This window comes from Herpailurus yagouaroundi, unplaced genomic scaffold (assembly GCF_014898765.1).
Source record: "Herpailurus yagouaroundi ecotype Mexico unplaced genomic scaffold, PumYag 437, whole genome shotgun sequence".
Taxonomy (NCBI): Eukaryota; Metazoa; Chordata; class Mammalia; order Carnivora; family Felidae; genus Herpailurus; species Herpailurus yagouaroundi.
The window spans coordinates 267,535-287,959 of NW_024412654.1; the positions used below are offsets into that span (position 1 = coordinate 267,535).

General features: G+C 46.3%; 1 protein-coding gene across 1 annotated transcript in view; it reads right to left on the minus strand.

The window, feature by feature from the left end:
- Window positions 1-19,076, minus strand: part of ZNF84 (zinc finger protein 84) — a 63,465-nt gene extending 44,389 nt beyond the window's left edge. Inside the window, exon 1 of the mRNA XM_040464142.1 lies at window positions 19,060-19,076. The gene's annotated coding sequence lies outside the window, so the exon portion shown is untranslated. The remainder of the gene's footprint in view (window positions 1-19,059) is intronic.
- Window positions 19,077-20,425: the final 1,349 nt, after the last annotated feature.

Here is a 20,425-nt window from a genome sequence, read left to right on the forward strand (position 1 = left end):
TGGGGGAGGGGCAGAAAGAGAGGGAGGCACAGAATCCGAAGCGGGCTCCGAGCTGTCAGCACAGAGCCTGAAGTGGGGCTCGAACCACAAACCGTGAGATCATGACCTGAGCTGAAGTCGGACGCTTAACCGACTGAGCCACCCAGGCACCCCGGAAACTCACTCTCCTTGAGGCGCCCAGGTGGCTCAGTCGTTAAACATCTGTCCGACTCTTGATTTCGGCTCAGGTCATCACCTCCTGGTTCGTTGGGTTCAAGCCCCAAGTCCGGGTCTGCGCTGAGTGTGGAGCCTGCTTGGGATTCTGTCTTCCTGGCTCTCTGCCCCTCCCCCACTCACAATCTCTCACTCTCTCAAGATAAATAAATATTGAAGAAAAGAAATAGGGCACCTGGGTGGCTCAGTCAGTTGAGTGTCTGACTTCGGCTCAGGTCATGATCTCTCGGTTCCTGAGTTCAAGCTCCATGTCAGGCTCTGCACTGGCACTGTGGAGACTCCCTGCGATTCTTGCTCTTTCCTCTCCTCTGCCCCTCCCCACTTGCGCTTCTGCTCTCTCAAAATGAATGAATAAACTTAAAAAAAAATTAACTCTCTTTAACTTTAGCAGAAAAAACCACTTTTACCGGAGAGGAGGAAGCACACAGGCCAGCAAAGCAGGTGCAAAGAGAGACAGCACCCAGAGTTATTCTGGGAAACCAGGAGGGCAGGAGGAATTGATGGTCTCAACTCTGGGGCAAGAGTAAGTGAGTTCCCACACTTCCCTTCTGGTTCATGTGACACTGAATCTGAGGCTCAAAATCTAGCAAAGATCCAGCAATGGCTGATGAACAGATGCCCGGAAAGACGCCAACTGGACAACGCACACGAGAGGTGCTTCTGCAGAGAAAACTAGTTGTGCTCTTACCCGTGAACAGACACCGTACTGCTAACATATAATCCACGTTCGTTCCAATGAGTTCTCTTATGCAGCAGCCGCGTAATAACTGCCAGACCCACTTATGCAGATTGGTGAGTGAGTCAACTCATTTAGGGAGCAGTATCTTTTCATTATTAAAACCCACATTATTTCTGTCATATTGCTAAGAAATGAAGAGACAATACTGATATTTAGCATTTAATATGGAGAATATCGGGGGGATGTTATTCCACAAGCTACCAAATATATGTCTAACAAGTTACGTTAAAAAATAAAATACCAAAAATTTTTAAAAATGCTATTCAGTGTTACTCAGGAAAGTCACACTAAATATCTCTCAACCCTCAGAATATGTTCCTTGCCATTTTCCTCCACCGCTTTATTTACATATCAAAATAAAAATCAACTTTATACTCCACCATGAAAAAATCTACCATTTATAATTGAGGTTTTCTTCAATCTAAAACATAGCTTCAAATCTGGAATGTGACTCTCCACATATAACATTTTCTATGGGACAATGCTTTTCCAATTTATTAAATTTAGAAGGTTTTAAATACGAATTCTCTGAATTTTATCTTCATAATGACACCACCGCATCTGATGTCACTGTTCCTCACTCCTTCAGTTCTTGTCTACAGAGACTTGTAGGACTTACTTCTCAACGTTTTTTATTTATTTTTGGGACAGAGAGAGACAGAGCATGAACGGGGGAGGGGCAGAGAGAGAGGGAGACACAGAATCGGAAACAGGCTCCAGGCTCCGAGCCATCAGCCCAGAGCCCGACGCGGGGCTCGAACTCACGGACCGCGAGATCGTGACCTGGCTGAAGTCAGACACTTAACCGACTGCGCCACCCAGGCGCCCCAAGGACTTACTTCTCAAAGCTTTTGCCCATTCTTCCAAATATGACTGTCTCTCTTGGACTCAATCGGCAGGAGTGTATTTTTAGGACTTCCTGCTTAATGCATCCCACCCATATTATCATTTAGTCTCCTGAGGATCAACTTCTATGAGAGAGTTTCTAACATCTACTTCACTTCAATTTCTCACTTGTGAGTTTTTCGATGTATACGAAGCCCTGAATTCCAACAGAAGGACTTCCCGCATTCAGAGCATTTCCACGGTTTCTCTCCTGTATGAACTCTCTGATGTTCACTGAGGGACGACTTCTGGGTGAAAGCCTTCCCACATTCACTACATTTAAAAGGTTTCTCTCCTGAATGAGTCTTCTGGTGTATCTGAAGTGAAGCCTTCCTAGGATAGGCTTTCTCACATTCGCTGCATTCATAGGGCTTCTCTGTTGAGTGAGTCCTCTGGTGTATAATTAGCTGTGATTTCCCACAAAAGGCTCTCTCACAGAAACTACATTCATAGGGTCTCTCTCCTGTGTGTGTTCTCCTGTGTATAACGAGGTAGGATTTACTGCTGAAAGCCTTCCCACACTCACTGCACCCGTAGGGCTTCTCCCCTGCATGTGCTCTCAGATGCGCAGTGAGCTGCTCCTTCCTACCGAAGGCTTTCCCGCATTCACCGCACTGATAAGGATTATTTCCTGTGTGGATTCCCTGGTGAACAACAAGTTGTGTCTTCATATTGAAGGCTTTCCCACAATCACTGCACTGGTAAGGTTTCTCGCCTGTGTGCATCCTGATGTGAACCAGGAGGTAGGACTTGCTCCTAAAGGCTTTCCCACATTCGCTGCACTTATGGGGCTTCACTCCCGTGTGAGTCCTCTGGTGTACAACGAATGGGGACTTCAAACTAAAGGCTTTCCCACACTCGCCACATTCATAAGGTTTCACTCCTGTGTGGCTTCTCTGGTGTAAAATGAGCTGTGATTTCCAGCTATAGGCTTTCCCACAATCACTGCAGCCGTAAGGTTTCCCTCCCGTGTGAATTTCCTGATGGACGATGAGCTGTGACCTGAAAGAGAAAACTTTCCCGCACTCGCTGCAGGAGTAGGGCTTCTCTCCTGTGTGGACTCTCTGGTGAGCATTGAGGTTTGACTTCGCACTGAACGCCCTTTCACATTTCGTGCATTCGTAAGGCCTCTCTCCCGTATGAATTCTCAGATGGACGATCAGCTGTGATTTACAACGAAAAGCTTTCCCACATTCGTTACACACACAGTTTTTTTCTATACTGTGAGCTCTTTGATGCTTAAGAAAATATGATTCTTCGTATCCATGAAACTTATCAGGATTTTTTCTCAGACAGTTTCTGGTTGAACCTGAGTTTTGTGTCAAACTTCTTCCATGTGTGTTATACTTATGGATTCTCTGTCTTGAAGAAACATGGGTTCTGCTCAGATTAAGTTTTCCAAATGCACTACAAGCATAAGTTCTCTCAACATTTTCAAGCTCATCTGGATTTTTCTGGTACCATTCTTTCCAATCTTCTAAGAAAAAAATACATATATATATTTTTAATCATCACATGTAGCTGATATCAAATTAGTTTTAAAACTGCCACGAAATGAGTCTTTTTTTGATAACAGACCTCAGACACTGGTTCAAAAGAAATACTGGCCAAGTGTACATGCCTTCTTTCTGAGCTGGGGAGCACGAGGAACGACGTCAAACCAAGCCCATTACGGAAATACGGGTGGCAAATTAGCAGTGATTAAAAATGGTTTTTTAAGTTTATTTGTTTTGAGAGAGAGAGAGAGAACATGAGCAGGTGAGCAGGGGAGGGGCAGAGAGAGGGAAAAGAATCCCAAGCAGGCTCTGCACTGTCAGTGCAGAGCCCAACGTGGGGCTCAAATTCATGAACCTCGAGATCACGACCTGAGCCAAAACCAAGGGTCAGACACTTAACCGACTGAGCCACCCAGGTGCCCCCAAAATGGCTTTTAAAACAGAGGCTTACAAAGCTTAGCCTGCACTTAGGAGCCAATGTCATTTATCTGATATCGAAATGTCATTATTACAGATGCTTATTATTCAAAAAGTGAACTGAGACAATACAGAGTAACTAGGGTATAATATTCAGACAGGTACAACGAGACACTAAAAGACTGAGTTAGCAGGGCTCCTGGGTGGTTGAGTGTCCAGCTTGGGCCCAGGTCATGATCTCACAGTTCATGAGTTGGAGCCCTGTGTCAGCCCTGTGACTCTCTGCTGTCAGCGCAGAGCCCATTTCAGATCCTCTGTCCCCCTCTCTTCCTGCCCCTCCCCCACTTACACTCTCTCTTTCAAAAATAAATATTTTAAAAAAGTGAAAATTTAAAAAAAATAGAAGATTGAGTCAGCCACACGAAAATTAAAGCAAGAGCATTTCAAACCGAAGGAAAAGCACATACAAAGTTCTTGAGAAGGGAACCTGCTTGGCATAGTTAAGGAACAGAAAAAATGGGGCACCTGGCTGGCTCAGTCAGTAGAGCATGAGACTCTTGATCTCAGGGTTGTGAGTTCAAGCCCCATGTTGCATGTGCTTACTTTAAATAAAAATTAAAAAAAAAAAAAAAAGAAAAGAAATAGAAAAAGGTCAGGATAGTTAAAGCCCACTGAATGAATAGAGTGAGGCAGGAACCAAACAGGCAAGGCCATGACAAAAAGTTTTCATCTTACCAAGGGGTTTTAATTAGAGGACATCTTGATTCGTGTTCTGCTTTTAAGTACATGTATCTATGAGAGACAGAGAGAGAGTGTGCATGTGGGGGAGGGACAGAGAAAGAGGGAGACACGGAATCCAAAGAAGGCTCTGAGCTGTCAGCACAGAGCCTGATGTGGGGCTCAAACCCAAGAACCGTGAGATCATGACCTGAGCCGAAATCAAGAGTTGGATGCTTAACCGACTCACCCCTGTTCTTTTTCTTTTTTTCCAGAAAACATTTTTTGAAACATTTTTTGGGGGAGAGAGCATGTGTGAGAGTGGGGGAAGGGCAGGGGGAGAGGATAGGGGGGAGAGAGGGAGAGAGAATCCTCCACATGACACAGGCCTCAATCTCATGACCCTGAGATCATGACCTGAGCTGAAATTACCAGTTGGACACTTAACTGACTGAGCTACCCAGGCCCCCCTTTCATGTCATGCTTTTAAAAGATGTTTGGCTGTTAAGTAAAAAATGAAGAGAAGGGCTGACAGACCAACGAGAAAGCCGCTGTAGTAAGGCAGGAAGACGTTGATAGTGGCTCAGACTGAACTCTGGAGCTGAGCAAATGTGGAACATACACAGACACAGAACCAAGAAAACCTACCAAAGGACTAGATGGAGGAGAAGCTGAGAAGGGGACGCTTTACTAACTCCAGATTGTAGGCTTGAGAAACAGGGTGCTGCCCTTGCAGAGGGAAAACACTGAGAGACCCATGTTTGGAGGAAAAACGAAGGACTTTGTTTTGCATCTTACTACACTTGAGATCCCAGTCAAATATCCAAATGAAGACAGTAAGCAGGCACACAGACCACAGGTCAGTGCTCAGTGAAGAGGGGGCTGATCTCCATGCTGTGATGGACAGGACCCCCTGTCCATCCGCTCCAGGGCAGGGGTACCAAAACAGCCCTGGAGCGGATGACACTGAAGGCCGCACAGCGATGAGGCCCAATCACGCCATGGTGAGTGTGATGTCCACACAGGGCGCCTGGAAAGAAGTGGCAGGTGTGGGTCGAGCGCTCATCGGAGTACAGCCTCATCATCCCACGACAGCTTCACACTGTGGAATCATCAGGAGCCCTCCTGCTTCCTGAGGACCTCCCGCTAAACCCTCTCTCCCTGTTCACGTGGAAACAATTTGGAGTATGGTTTGTACCTCAAAGCGGGCCCACTAAACTCAAGAATGGGGGGATGGGGTGATAATACCAAGACCAATGGCTAGAAGAGAGGACTTCTCAGGCTTGAAGACATGTCCGGACAATTTTTGGTTGTTGTTACTGGCTTAACAGAATTAGTCAGGGGAAAAAAAAAAAAAAACAAAAAACAACTAACCGGAAACTTGCGAAGTTTTGAAGGGAACCTGAGCCTGATCTGATAACAGCCTATGATTTTTTAGCCCTAAATACCCCCAAATCTGCACCAACAGACACAGGCCATTCTCCCCAAGCCTTATCTCACCAGGGGCTGCACAGGACAAAAAGAGAAGACTGAACAGGGAAATTACACCAATGCCAGGGCAAGAAGTCTTCCTTGACTTCTTTTTCCCAAGGAGGAGAGTGTGTGACAGACCAGTGATGACTGCCATCCCTCATCCACCCCTCTGGAAAGAGAAGCTTTCACCATAGCTTCCAGTTCCTTCCCCACTACTGCATGTGTCTGGAACAGACCGTCGATCTTTTCACCCCATCACTTCAGATCGTGAGGCCACAGCCACACCTGTCTGCTGATACCACACACATCTCAAGAAATTCTGGACTTGGGACTGGACTCAGGTCCAGGACGAGAACACGTACCGCTCCCCGGAGAAGCGATGACCGTGTTTCATGTTCACATTCGCGCATTTAAAGGCGTCCAGGTGGCAAGAAGGCCAGTGTGATGAAAACTCAGAGGCAGGACTCCAGCACACACTGTTCACTACACTCCCAACGGTATTGCCCTCCTCCCGAGCACCAGCCCTGACCGGGGAGGACAGGGTCCACGTGGTGCTCCACCAAGCTCTGCCACCCCGCCCCCGCCCCCCGGCTAGTTCAGACACTGCCATGTCAACTGTAAGAAAACATGCTGGCAGGCTTTGAGAAAAATTCTGGGGACTGATGAAAGGGATTTTCTGGAAAAAACCAGGGCTTATCCAGTGACTGTGTCTTCATGTGATGCCCGGCATGAAGGTACCCACCTGGGCAGAAGAAAAGTATAACATCTGAGGGTGAGAAAAGGGACACACGTGGCATGTTGGTCCCTGACATCACCGAGCTTCTGCACCAAGCCACTGTGGAGCTGCCATCCGGTGCCAGACAAGAGTCACTTGAAACTATAAATTCTTTAATGTTTACTCAGATTGAATCTGGGATGTAAGATACTTGTGTATTTCCTCAAACTAGTGACAGGGACGTTTATGAAAATAACTACAGCAGGAACAGCTGAAGAAAAGACTAGAGTTCTCAAATATGGCTAAGAATCTGAGCTGTCCACGCCTGGGAAAATACTGATCCTGTCTGGGTGACAACTGAGGACATAGGAGCTATAGAGACACCACCAAAGGTTAAGCTACTAGCAAAAACAGAAGCAGAACTGATATTAGCAAAGGAGAAGGGAGACGGGGCACCCAAGGAGAGCCTGCAGAGGCAGGTCGTGGTAGTTCAAGTGCAACAGCAGCAGTAATCAAAGAGAGGAAGGCACAGAGGAAGCGTTCCTTCCCAGTTCTGCTGCTGAGAATGAGTGAGGAAGCCCGGCTCTCTTATGAGCATTTACAGCCAGGAAGAGAGGGCGGAAGAAAGAGGACAAGGATGTCCACAGGATGCTACAACACGGGGGAAAGAAAGCTTAAATCCTCAGAGTGCAAGAGACTTTCAGTCGTTACAATATCGGCAGGAAAGAACAGGTAAATTTGGGAGACTCTGTATGACTCCGAAGGGAAGAGTAAGGAGGCAGGAAATGTAAGGTGACAAAATCACTTAATGACACAGGTGAGTCCGTGGTAGGTTTTGGAATCCTTTTAAGAAAAGTGCCCAAGAAAGCAACAGTTGTAATCAAGGTGACCAGTTTGAGAAAAGGAAGCACTGAAATAACGCAACACAATGATGCTGAGCAAAGGACGAAAAGACTGAGGGCTTTATCTGTGGAAGGAAGAGAGGAAGTACACATAAGGAGAGCAGAGGGCATGAAGTCACACAAAAGGAGAGGAGAGAGGACTGTTCAGAGGCTGGGATGGCTGAGGCGGCCCTGGACCATGGGGGGAAGGAAACTAACCCAGAAAGCATCTGAGCAGAGTGCAGATAGGAAGGGCATGCCTGCCCCTCAGAGCTAAGAGACAAAAACCCACACGTGGACAGAGCAATGGTCCCTTCCTTTCCTGAGGAGCTAGCTTGTGGGCCCATCCCGAGTGCCCCCCATGGTTCAAGGGCTTCAAAGGAAAGTTTCTGCACAACACGGCCCAAGTGCAAGCTGTGCTTCACACCCCCACCCACATCTTCCTGGTTCCCACGCACCCACCTGGACAGCTCTGACGGGAAACTTTGGCATTTATTATCCATGGCTCCTCTCCTTGCTCCAACTTGAAGATTAAATCAGGTTTGGTACCATGATACCCTGTTGATGGAAAATCAGAGGACGTGGGCCGAGCCGCTAGGAACTCAGGGATCTGGAACTACAAAGTGAAACTGCTCACTTGCACTTGGGGGGAAGATTACAATTAGGAGATGAGGGCCACATAGGGACTAGGAGCCTTTGACCTCCAAAGTTCAAGTCCATAATCATTAAGTACTTTAGAGACCTCAGGGTAGATAAAGAAAAGAAAAAAGAACGGCAATTTATAATTCGTGATCGGAGTTCAACAAAGAAGCTGCACTTACCCACAGACACCAGGTGGCTATAGTTCTCCAGTATCACATCCCTGTACAGGTACTTCTGCGCAGAATCCAGTAACTGCCACTCATCCCAGGTGAACTCCATAGATATATCCTTGAATGACAACAACCCCTGTAATAATATACATCCCATTCAATCGGATGCCACTGCATTAGGTGATGTGGACAGATGTACAAGAGCTGGGAAAGGAGAAATGTTCCTCCATAGACTGACTGCCTCCTGTGCCCAGTTCAGCGCAGGCTTTTAGAATAAAACCAAACCAAAACAAAAAAATTTTTGAGCTTCCATGTTCAAAATACTGTTTTTGATCCTGAAAATATCAGGATGAACACAACCAGCTTCCGCCTTCAAGAAGCTTTCAGTCTTGTAGAGGGAAATAAACATCTATACATGCATATGAAACAGGTGTTTCAAATCTTTGATAAAAAAAAAATTATCCAGGATACATTCTGCCCAGGAATGGAGAGAACAATTCTAAACACATGGGAAGGGCTACCCTCCAAAGTAGCCGTCATCTTCACAGCTACTCAACCCATCTTGAGTCTCAGAGGGAGTGAGAGCCTGGCACCATAAAAAAAATTAAATAAATAAATACATAAATACATAAATAAATAAATTAAAAAACAAGGGGCCCAGCAGCACGTGGGTGGCTCCATTGGTTAAGCATCCAACTTCAGGGGCTCAGGTCGTGATTTCAGAGTTTGTGAGTTCGAGCCCCATGTCGCACTCTCTGCTGACCGCCCAGAGCCTGGATCCTGCTTCAGATTTGGTCTCCCTCTCTCTCTAACCCTCCCCCATTTGTGCTCGGTCTCAAAAAAAAAAAAAAAAAAAAAAAATTAAAAAAATTTTTTGATTAAAAAAAGAAGGGATCCATTACTGAGGCCAAGCAGGGTTCCCTCCCAGCAGACTCTGGGCCTGGAGCTCGTGTTGCAGAGCTGAAGACGACGGAGAGCCACTGTGGGTGGGCGTGGGCTGGCAGTTCTGTGTGAGCCGTAAGCGCGAACTACCCAGTAGGCTCGTAATAAATCGTCTCATGGGACCAAAAGAGTACTGATCGTTCAACAAGCATTTATGAGTCACCGACAGTGCCAGGATTGTCCCAGGTGCTGGGGGCTCAGCAATGCACACTGGGTTTCTGTTCCTTCAGGGGGAGGTGACAGTAAACCTGTAACTACCCACCAAGAAGGTGGGGACAGCGCTCTGCCAAGACTCAAGCAGGGTAAGGGGACAGAGTTCAGGAAGCAGGCATAGGAAGATGGAGTGATCAGGGAGCCCTCCGGTGAGGCAACGTTTGGCAGAAACCCAAGCGATGTAGGAAGGAATGTCAAGATTTCTGCAGGAAGAGCCCTCCAGGCTACATGAAAACTAAGACACAGTCCTGCATGGCTCAAAGGGAATGGTAAGGTCTTGGGGTTCCATTCCAAGAGAGGAGGGGCCGTCGGAAGGCCTCAGACAAGAGCAGAGTGATCTGACTCACACCTGACAGCATTCTCCCTGCCACGGAGGAGGGAGGGTCCTGGATCTGGGAGCGATGAAGGTAGCTGGTATCAGAGTGAGAGCACTGGAGTAATAAGTAGTGGTTGGGTTCTGGGCATCAAGTGAGAACAGAGCCAGATGACATCCTGGAGGGTATGACATGGCCAACAGAGAAGGGTGCTGAGGAGGACGGCAAGGACGCGGCCCTTTAACAAGGCGAGGATGCCTGAGGGAGAAGAAATGAGGGGAACGAGAGGCTGGAGAAGCAGCCGGACACAATTCCCTGAAGCAGGCCACTGGGGGAAGGGCGGGAAGGAAGAGGCAGTGTGGATGTCCACTGAGCCCAGTCAGAAGGAACTGGTCTGTGTTCAGGGATTTCAGTAAACCAGGAATCTGGTACATTGCACTCTGGGAATTCCTAAAGATGAGGATTCTGGGGGCGCCTGGGTGGCGCAGTCGGTTAAGCGTCCGATTTCAGCCAGGTCACGATCTCGCGGTCCGGGAGTTCGAGCCCCGCGTCGGGCTCTGGGCTGATGGCTCGGAGCCTGGAGCCTGTTTCCGATTCTGTGTCTCCCTCTCTCTCTGCCCCTCCCCCGTTCATGCTCTGTCTCTCTCTGTCCCAAAAATAAATAAACGTTGAAAAAAAAATTAAAAAAAAAAAAAAAAGATGAGGATTCTGGAGCACTCTGCAAAGGCAGTGGAGAAGTGACACCCAAAGATTCCTGAACTTGATCCCCCTTGACAAGATCCCAACCCAACAGCGCTGCCTGCAGGAAGACCCTGCAGTGGGAAGAGACAGTGAATTCTGGGGGGAACTTGCAGAGATGAGTACGAGAGAATCGCTTCACCACATGGAAATACAGGGCGGGGCCCGTCTCAGGCTCCAAGCAACCGCGTTGGTGCTGGGCATGGACCACCTGACAACAGGAGCTTCTCTGGTCTCAGCACTGATCTTCCAACCCAGGAGGAGCCTCCACAGGAAGTGGGAGTAAAGAGATGAGCCCTCCCATCTCTCCTCCGCAGCCTAAGTCGGGCGAGAAGAGGAGGCGGGAATAGAGCATAGACTGGACTCTCCAATGTCTGAAAGTGACCAGAGAATCATGAATGCTCGCCGACACAACCGCCGGAGCCAAGGACAGGGAGAGTTGACAGGCATATCTGAGGTTGTGATGGAGAAAAATGAGGCCGTGACTTCCTGCATCCAGATCAAGCCCAGGCCACTCATCAAGCCAGCAACTTTATGACGGAGGAGAAACCAAAGCAACGCACACCAAAGTGACTGTGTAAAAGCTACGGCAGGGCCACAAGAGTGAACAGGGACCAAAATGGCTGAGTGTGGACACAGGATGGAAGAAAAAAGGTGCAGAGCAGAGAGTGGAGGCAAGCCATGAAGCTTATTTTAAGCTTTTTACTATACTTTGAGCTTGATGAGAATAAAAATAAAATACAAAGAAACTATTTTAAAAAGCTTTTATTGGCCAAGCCTGGTCAAGAAACGCAGGAATTAAAAAAAAGAAAACTATTATGATCAGGACAGAGTCCATAACTCTGAGGTTGTTAAATTCATGAGATTATTATACAGAAGCAATTCTACCATAATGTGACAGGTACGCTGCAAAAAATCATCACTATGCAAAGTCACACAGCAAACTCACGGGGATTATGGGGAGAATGGGGTTGGGGCACAACACCTTTGTCAGCAACACATAAAAATGAACACCAGGAACCTACCAAAAACAGAAGTTTTATGAAATACATAAAATATATAAAATGACAACATTTATGAAATATATAAAAATATTTCTTTTATTTAAGAAATATATAAAATGACAATATAGCACTTCACTTTGCAAGACCTGGTGTTTGGATGCCAGAGGGGCTGCAGCTGATCATAAAATAGTGGAAAGAGGCCTGTCTGAAGTCAGACAGAAAGTTCACGCTGTTCCCTACGGTACCAACTGTGCTGAATTCACGTTTCTATTAATTTTTTTTTTCAACGTTTATTTATTTTTGGGACAGAGAGAGACAGAGCATGAACGGGGGAGGGGCAGAGAGAGAGGGAGACACAGAATCGGAAACAGGCTCCAGGCTCCGAGCCATCAGCCCAGAGCCCGATCACGGACCGCGAGATCGTGACCTGGTTGAAGTCGGACACTCAACCGACTGCGCCACCCAGGCGCCCCTGAATTCACGTTTCTAAAGCAAACATGGTGGCAGACCTAACTATATTTACAAATTTGTTCCAATAAATTTGAAAACTTAAAAATAAAAATCCTCTAAGAAAGTAAAAGTAATCTGTAAACTAACGTGGATTTAAGTAATTGTTTTAAAAAAGTAAAAGTAACCAAAATTGGCCCAGAAATAATTTAAAAAGCAAGCTTGACTAATCAATGGTCACAAAATAAGTAGTGGGGCGCTGGCTGGCTCAGTCAGAAGAGCACGCGACTCTTGATCTGAGGGTTAGGAGTTTGAGCCCCATGTTGGGTACAGAGTTTACATTAAAATCTTTAAAAAAAAATTTAAAATAAATAAAAAACCAAATAAATAAGTAGCAATCAAAGGCATACCCTCTTGGGGCACCTGGGTGGCTCAGTTGGTTAAGTGTCCGGCTTCAGCCCAGGTCATGATCTCATGGTTTGTGGGTTCGAGCCCTGCATTGGGGTCTGTGCTGACAGCTCAGAGCCTAAAGCCTGCTTCGGATTCTCTGTCTCCCTCTCTCTCTGTCCTTCCCCTGCTCGCATTCTGTCTCTCTCAAAAAATAAAAAAAACACACTAAAAAAATAAAACAAACAAAAAAAAAACCCAAAAAACCCCACAAAGGTATACCCTCTCCACAAAGGCAATGGACCCACACTACATTTAAGTAAGTTCTACCAACATGGAAAGAACATAAAATTCCCAAAATGTCTAACTGATGTTGAGCCAGGAAACCATGGGATGCCCACACAGTATATCACACAAACTTACACAAAACCCCACAGACAAAACCAGGCAAGTACAGCACAGACTGTAGTGTTAACTCATTTATTATTAACTCTGATCAAAATATCTGGATAAAAATACTAGTAAAGTAACAAGGCCTGTACACACACACATAGCACTAGGATGAGGAAATTTATCCAAAAAATTAAGGGACAATCCAAAATCAACAAAAAACCCACAAAAATCTATCTGTGAAGTCACACTAGTATATTCATGGAGAACAGCCAATCAATCATTTTAATAGATGAAACAAAGTAATGTGGTAGAATTCAACACTTAAAATTCAGAATTCAGCTAAAAGTAGAAAGGAATTTTACTCTTTGACACATAACCCACATAACCCACATAACCCACAACTCTTTGACACCTTACTTAGAATTCCAATTACATTAAGCTTAAAAAAAAAAAAAAAAGGCAAGATTTATGGTGTAACAGAAAAAAAAGAAGTTGCCCCTAGGGGGCGGGGGGGGGCAGTGGTGATAGGAAACACAACGGAACATGCTAGGGGGTCGGAAATCTTTATTTTGATTTTGATTTGTCTTCAGTGTATGCTTCAATCTTGTGATTTGTAAAAATATCTGGTCATTCAAATGTTCAAAACATATTTCTCACATGTATTTGGTCTTCATCCAAGGGTTCCTGGCTCACAGCTCCTAAAACCCTTGGAAATTCCCTGATAAGTGTGATTAAGGTATCTTTTGTTATGTTAATGCGGCAACTTTAGGAAACCCTTAGGTAACCTACAGATGGGCAGCTGGTTGATGGGAGAGTGCCCCCCCACTTCTGCCCAGTCTCCAAGGAGGGGAGAAGAGCTAGAGGTTGAATCAATCACCAGCAGTCAACGATTTAATCAATCACACCGATGCAGCGAAGCCTCCCTAAAAACCAAAAGGCCTGGATTCGGAGAGCTTCCAGATTGAAGACGTGGAGAGGGGAGACTGGCGCACCTGGGAGGGCGCGGAGGCTCCAAGCCCTTTCCCCATGTGCGCTTCTAACTCTGGCTGTTGATTTGGTGTTCTTTACCATATCCTTTAATAGACGGGTGAATGTAAATTAAGTGTTTCCCTGAGTTCTGTGAGCTATTCCAGCAAATTAACTGAACCTAAGGAGCAAGTCTTTGAAACTTCCCATCTGTAACCCTGGTACCAACAGCCTGGGCCTTGAAACCTGTGGCTGAGCTTGGGGGAAGAAGGGCAGTCTGGTGGGACTGAGCCCTCAGCTTGTGAAACCTAGCGCCATCTCTGGGCAGACAGTGCTGGAATTAAGTTGAATTCTCAGACAACCTGCTGGTGTCCAAGAGTTGCTTGCTGTTGTATGTAGGGGAAGTGCACCCCCACCCCTCTCGTTGGAATTGGGTCCAGAAACCTAAAAGAATATAAATAGTCTATTTAAGATTTATGCATTTTACTATCATTAAGTTAGAACTCGAAGAAAAAAAAAGTCAGAAGTCACATAGGGATAAATATGTATAAAACCATTACAGGCACAACTATAAATATATATTTTTTAATGGAAAAAAACAGAAATGATGTTATATAGAGTGAAACCCATTTAAATAATAACCCACACAAATAAACCAAATGTTTTAAGGATATAAACAGCTATACACAAAGGTATGTACAAAGATCTAGAAGAATATACACCAAATTGATTACCTCTAAGGAGAGAAAGGGGAGGTAGGATGGGAAGACGATTATAAGAAACTGAATTGTGCATTTTTTTTTAATTTTTAAAAATATGTTTACTTATTTTTGAGAGAGAGGGAAAGAGCGCGTGCGAGAATGCAGAGAGAGCAGGAGACACAGAATCTGAAGCAGGGTCCAGGCTCTGAGCTGTCAGCACAGAGCCTGATGCAGGGCTTGAACCCATGGACCGCGAGATCATGAGCCGAAGTCGGACACTCAACCGACTGAGCCACCCAGGCGCCCTGTGACTGCACTGTGTTTTAAGAGAATGTAGAAGTACCAAATTTGTCACCCAAAATTAATGATAGGAACATCCATACATGTGCAGAGTTGTTCACTGTTTCAAAGTCTGTAAAAGCAACACGCTCAACAACCTAAATTTCCATCAATAAGAGAATAGCTAAATGAGAATATGGTATGTCCATTCCATAGTGACGTTTTTTCAAATTGGAATATGATTATACACAGTATGATGCAATTCATATAGAAACAAAACTTTTCAAATGTTGAATTAAGCACACCTGACATTCCACCCCATCACCCATAAAAATCATAATTTTAATCAATTATTTTTAAAAATTTAAACATACTTGTCTCTCAAAAGAATAAAGAAACACAACAATCTATATGTATTGCCATAAAGAATTCTAAAACAAACGTAGGGGAAATGGCAAAGGGCACCATTTACAGAAGAGAAGAAAAACATAAAACCACGTTTCCAGTAGAAAAGGTCTGGGGGCAGCTGGGTGGCTCAGTCAGTTGAGTGTCCAACTTCGGCTCAGGTCATGATCTCATGTTTCGGGAGTTCAAGCCCCAATTCGGGCTCACTGCTGTCTTTGGATCCTGTCTCCCTCTCTGCACCTCCCCTACTCATGCGCGCGCTCTCGCTCTCTCTCTCTCTCTCTCAAAAATAAAAAAAAGCATTTAAAAAAAAAGGAAAGGAAAGGAAAGGAAAGGAAAGGAAAGGAAAGGAAAGGAAAGGAAAGGAAAGGAAAGGTCTGGATGGGAAGCCCCAATCTGACTACCTTTTATAAAGCTTTTCCAATTTTATTTTAGGTAGGCTCCACAGCACTATGGGGCCTGACTCGACCCTGAGATCGGGCACCCGCTACTGACTACCTCTTGACAGAAGAGGAAGCCAAAGGGGGTTTGGCTGTGTCTTACAATTCCATTTTCCAAAAGGATGCAATCAAAAATTGTTTAATATGAAAGAGGAAAAGCAATACTTTTAAGGTAGAATATATGTGTCAATAAAATAACAGGGAAGGGAAAGAAAGGAGAAAGAAGAAAAGGAAGAGGGAGGAGGGAAGGAAAGAAGGAAGAGAGGACTGGGGGAAAAGGATGAGGTGTGTAGGCAAGAGCTGGCTTTCAGAGGTGAAGTGATGCCACGAACTGGAACAACAAAGAGGGAGGGAGGAAAATGAGTGTGCGTGTGTACACATGCGTATATACACAGACGAGGAAGAGAAGAGAAAATGACAGACTGAATATGGCAAATAGTTGACAATTCTGGGGCAAGGGTTTTTGGTTTTTTTTATACAATACCGTACAGGAGTTTTTAATACTATTCTCGCAACTTCTCTACAGTTTGAAAATAATAACATAACATAAGGTAACGTGAAATCTCCTAGGACTCTCCATCATGATCCTTCCCCTCACTTAAAGGGCCCTACACAACTGGCCCCGGCTGATGCACCAACCCGATCCACTCCAGCCCGGGCTTGCCTTCCACCAGAGGCACCTGCCACTTGTTTGGAACGCAACCCCAGGCTGCAATGCTTCCTCCCCTGCTACACCCACTGTCCTATGATCATGAAGTTATCCCTCAGATTCTACTTATACGTTGCCTCGAGAGGAAGCCAATCTAAAGCAGCCACCCAGCCGCTCTCTTTCACACGCGTGATATTCACAGCTGTTTTTGTCTGTTTATGACGCTCCTCTGGAATGTCTGACCATCTCCCACACCCTGCATGGGATCACGGACCCTGACAATCTTGTTCACCCCTACATGCCCTAGAAAATTACCTGCCGTAATAGTCAGTGAATGTTTGTTAAGTCAAAACGTGCACTCAAAACAGGCAAATACTGTTCACGTTAAAATGTAAGGGGCGGGGCGCCTGGGTGGCGCAGTCGGGTAAGCGTCCGACTTCAGCCAGGTCACGATCTCGCGATCCGTGAGTTCGAGCCCCGCGTCGGGCTCTGGGCTGATGGCTCAGAGCCTGGAGCCTGTTTCCGATTCTGTGTCTCCCTCTCTCTCTGCCCCTCCCCCGTTCATGCTCTGTCTCTCTCTGTCCCAAAAATAAATAAACGTTGAAAAATAAAAAATAAAAAAATAAAATGTAAGGGGCAGTAAGAGCACAAACTCTGAAAACACTGCTTTGTTTGAATCCCTGCCCTGCAACCCTGGTCCCCTTGTGTCCTTTACCAGTTTGGTACCATGGACAGGTTTCCCAGTTTCCTTACCTGTAAAATGGAGACACACCTGCCTCACGGCGTCACAAGTCTTTAATGATTTCATACAAAGTACCTACCCAACTGTGGTACCTACTACTATTCAATAGTTTTAGAGTCTTCATTTAAAAAAATAAAGAGTCTTAATTTAGTCTTGTTTACTTACTTATTCTTTATAAAGTATGATTCCGTTCACTTATTTTACCTTTTTTTAGTTGCTATTGTAAACATGTTTTCTCTTACTGTATTTTCTATATGGTTATGGTTTTGTTTGTTTGTTTTTGTAAGAAAGAGCAAGAGAGCGTGCACATGACCAAGCAAGGGAGACGGACGGGGGAGAGAGAATCTCAAGCAGGATCCATGCTCAATGCAGACCTGACTAGATCCCACAAACCCAGGAATGACCTGAGCTGAAATCAAGAATCGGACACTCCACCGACTGAGCCACCTGGGCGCTCCTATATAGTTACTGAGAATAAAAATATCCTAGGGGCGCCCGGGTGGCTCAGTCAGTTGAGCATCTGACTTTGGCTCAGGTTATAATCTCGAGGTTCATAGGTTTGAGCCCCCACACCCGGTTCTGTGCTGGCAGCTCAAAGCCCGGAACCTGCTTCAGATTCTGTGTCAACCTCTCTCTCTGCCCCTCCCCCGCTTGGGCTCTGTCTCTGTCTCTCTCTCAAAAATAAATAAACGTTTTAAAAAAAAAAAGGATAAAAATATCCTGGGGATCCTGGGGCACCTGGCTGGCTTAGTCTAGATCTAAGGGTTGTGAGTTTGAGCCCTACATTGGGTGTAGACAGTACTTAAAAAAATAATAATAAATAAAGTAAAATATCCTTACTTTTTTTTTTTATTTTTTTCAACGTTTTTTATTTATTTTTGGGACAGAGAGAGACAGAGCATGAATGGGGGAGGGGCAGAGAGAGAGGGAGACACAGAATCGGAAACAGGCTCCAGGCTCTGAGCCATCAGCCCAGAGCCCGACGCGGGGCTCGAACCCACGGACCAGGAGATCATGACCTGGCTGAAGTTGGACGCTTAACTGACTGCGCCACCCAGGCGCCCCAAAATATCCTCACTTTTAAGGTCAAGTGTATCACTCAGGCCACCTCAGTGAACTCCCTTCTTATTGGCACCCAAACTCTTGTCACACACGAAGTGTCACACCACCTAAGAAAGGTCTCTGCTGTCAGTAATTTTCTTTACGCTCCACTGTCCACGATCTTATGTGATCCACTTTACAACACTCCCACTACCTCTCAGGAAGTGGCCATTCCAATGTTCTCTCTGGTAGGGAAAAACTGCTTAGGATTTATAAATATCCAAGTCCAAAAGATACCATTTGTCTCATGAAATACTGCTCTGAAGTATTTCATTTCACGGCTTTTATGAAGATCTCTTTTCTCAAATTTACAGGGAAACAGCCACTCTCCCAAACTTCCACCTCTCTTGCTCCCTGGCCCTTCTGCACTACAGTCCTTCCTGGTCTTTGCCACAAACCCTCCATTTGGCCCTTTGCAGGGCTCTGTGACATCATATCCTGAGCTCCAACTAACATAGGGACCTTTAATCCGGACATTTCCAATTGAGAACTCCCACTCGAGCTACAGATTCAACTGTAGGCACCACATGTTCAACACCTACAAAGCTACACTCTTTTCCTGGATGTCGCTTATAACGTTCCCAAGACTGGAAGCATCAACACCCTGTCAAGAGGTCAGAAGTTCAGCAATCACTGTCAAGTCCCCTTTCGCTCCCTCCATCAATCACTTGGCCAGTCACCAGCCGGATCCACTGGCCCTCCCCAGCTCCAAAACTGCTCCCTCCTGCTCCCTTAACAAGGACCCTGATTTCCCCCAAAGTTCAGGGTCTGCAGCTGGCAATAAAGCATAACTTTCAAAGGAGAGGACACCGGACACAAAATGCCAGAAAACAGGGAACGTTTCTAGAGACCAGAGACACGGGGAGAAGGGGGCGGGGAGGGGTGAAGCGCGAGAACACGCGAGTTCGGGCCCCGGTTGTGACCGTAAGATGAACGTGCCCATCCTCAGTGCCGAGTCACCTTTTCAAAAACGAGAAAGTCCCTACTTACCCAACACGAAGCTGTCCGGAACCCGGCGGCCATCCCCGTGCTGTTTCGTGCAGACTGCGGAGCAGAGAACCGAACCGTGAGGGTCTCCCTGCTGGTCTCACCCGCGCCCACCCAGGACGGACCTCCCGCCCCACAGAGGGTGGGTCCGCGGGCACCCGTCACCTACCCGTCCGAGGCCTCGGGCCCCGGGCAGAAGAAGTCGGAGAGGAGTTTGTACGGTGACGCGGCCCTGACACGGGAACCCCCGAGGCCGGCCTGGCTCCGACCACGCCCCAGACCGACCGTAGAGCTTAGCTGGCTAAGCTCTCGGTCTGCACAGGACGTGCCGGGCAGGACTAAGTCCGTGCTTTCGCGGGTCCGGAGCCCCGGGAACTCGCAACTCCCGGGCCCGCTCCGGTCCACCAACACCGAGCCGGAAACAGCCCTGCAGGAGAGTACCCGACTACAGCCGCGGGTGCGGCGCAGCGGAAGTACGTCATGCGTCGATGCACCTGAAGGAACGGCCCCGAAGAAAACTACATCTCCCAGAATCCTCTGCGGAGGGTCCCCGTTCACTGGCCCGGCCTCCAGCAGAAGGCGGCTGTGCAGAGCGGACCGTGCCTGGTGTGTTAGTGTCGGTCCCCTCTGCGTTCCGGCCTCAGTGCAGGGACCGACTGGCTGAGGTCTGCTGTCAAACAAGACAGGGTTCAGATCCCAACGCGTAGCAGAGAAGGACACTTTGTAAGGCCACCAGCTGCCGTTCCCAGCGTTATAAAACAAGTCTTGGAATAGCAGCGCACTGAATAACACGGTAACTCCATACAAGAGAAACTACAGTAGGTGAAAAGAAATAAATAGAAGGGCACCAAGAATAGACACGAATAGATTCCTGGTCCAAGATCAAACAATTATCTCGTAACAATACAATAAAACTATAATGGGGCTCCTGGCTGGCTCCTGGTGGAGCAGGCGACTCTTGATCTCGGGGTTGTGAGTGCGAGCCCCACGTTGGCTATAGAGATCACTAAAAAAAATTTTTTTAAACCCCCCAAAACTATGAATAGCATATTTTTAAGTTTATTTTACTTATTTTGAGAAAGAGAGCATGGGAAAGGCAGAGAGAGGGGGAGAGAGAATCACGAGTCCGATGCAAGGCTCAAACTCACAAACTGAGCTCATGACCTGAGCTGAAATCCAGAGTCCATAGCCTAACCGACTGAGCCACCTAGGTGCCCCTGAACAGCATAATTTTAAAAGGCCTTTCTGCCTGAAAATCTTTTTTTTTTTTTTAAAGAAAAGCTTTCTATTCAACAAATATTTGAATGAAGTAGGGAAATAAAGACAAAAATGTAGGCACACAATTATGAATAAGGAGACCTGGATTAGC